We start from the raw sequence: 1473 nt of genomic DNA, 5'->3' as shown, positions 1-1473 counted from the left end.
AAAAGCTGGAAACATGACAAGGGCAAAGCCGTACATTTATATGCACAGGATGGTTAAGGCAATGATCCTGAGAATCTTCAGCAAGTTTTTGAAACTAGCAGTTCATTGGTAGGACTCTCACCTTGACTAACTATGTATGCTGATACATGTGAACTAAGCAACTGCACTGAAGCTAGCAATGTGTATACTAGGGTCATTCTTGGAATGCCTGTAATTCTGGTCTTCTAAATGCATACTGTTTGTCATGTCACACCAATTACTGCCATACCATCTCTCAAGTAAATGTTTGTTTTAAAATAAGGTAATAAATGAAAACAAGAGACAAGAAAAAAAGTCATAGGACTGTCCTGCTAGAATGCTGTATATCATTAGATTTCTAAATTTCTGTGTAAAAATATGTAATTGTTTATTCCTATTTTTAAAAATATTTTTTATTTTTTTAAAATGTTTTTTCTTCATATTATGTAGGTACTTAACTTTTAGCATAACAATATCTGATGGAAAATACCTGTTCCATGTTATGTCCAAGATGTTTGATATTCAGAAAGATATGAGGTTCAGTTCAAATGCGTGTGTTGTAGGGTAATACTAATAAGCTTCTCTTCTGAAGGGTTAACAACTCAAGTTTGCAGACCAAAAATTATAGAAAATAAGAGCTGCAAGGACAGCCAACATTTTGGTCCTAGCCTTTCAAGGTTAGTGAGGACTTAAGACATAGGAGAACCTGTTCTATAACATCAAGTAACTCAGTTGTGTCCCAAATTTTCTGAGAAGGAGATTATTGGGCCAAAGAGGAAAGTGATCGATGATGTAACCTGTGCCTAAGGAAAGTCACATGGAGAGTAAACAGTCTCTCAGGCTTTCACAGACAGCAAATTGGTCAAGCAATGGCCATGACTCATCCGCATGACTGACACTGACAAAGAATCTACCAACTGCGGTATAGGGTTTCAGGGTAAATCTTAAGGGGATTTGACTGACCTTGTCAGATACAAAAGTTAACATTTCTTGTTATATAGGTCTTGCTTTATCTTGATGTTAACCATCTAGCAGAAAAGTATAAATATAAAGTACAAAAAGTAAAGCCATATTAATATCCTGAGTTGTAAAAGGCTCAAGTCAACAACTTCTGACATTGCCAGTCCTATGGATAAACCACTACTATTATGGACTACTGGACTATGCTGGAATATTTTGCTGAATTCACGCACCTACAATATTAAATAGTAATTGAATACCCTTCTCTGACAAAACTAAACAAAAAAGGGGATACAAATGAAGGACCATTTTGTATCTGTATATCCAAAATATTTAGCATAGTATACAACTACTTTCTCTTACTTCAGTGAATTGAAAGATTTGTACAAATCATGTTTGTGGACAAGATATCATGTCTGCATCTTGTACTTTGAATAACCACTAAGAAGACAACAATATGCAATGTATTAATTGTTGAAACTGTCCTACTAATTG

The sequence above is a fragment of the Octodon degus genome, unplaced genomic scaffold (genome assembly GCF_000260255.1).
Source record: "Octodon degus isolate 3935 unplaced genomic scaffold, OctDeg1.0 scaffold00040, whole genome shotgun sequence".
Taxonomy (NCBI): domain Eukaryota; kingdom Metazoa; phylum Chordata; class Mammalia; order Rodentia; family Octodontidae; genus Octodon; species Octodon degus.
Note: the sequence above shows the minus strand (reverse complement) of the source record.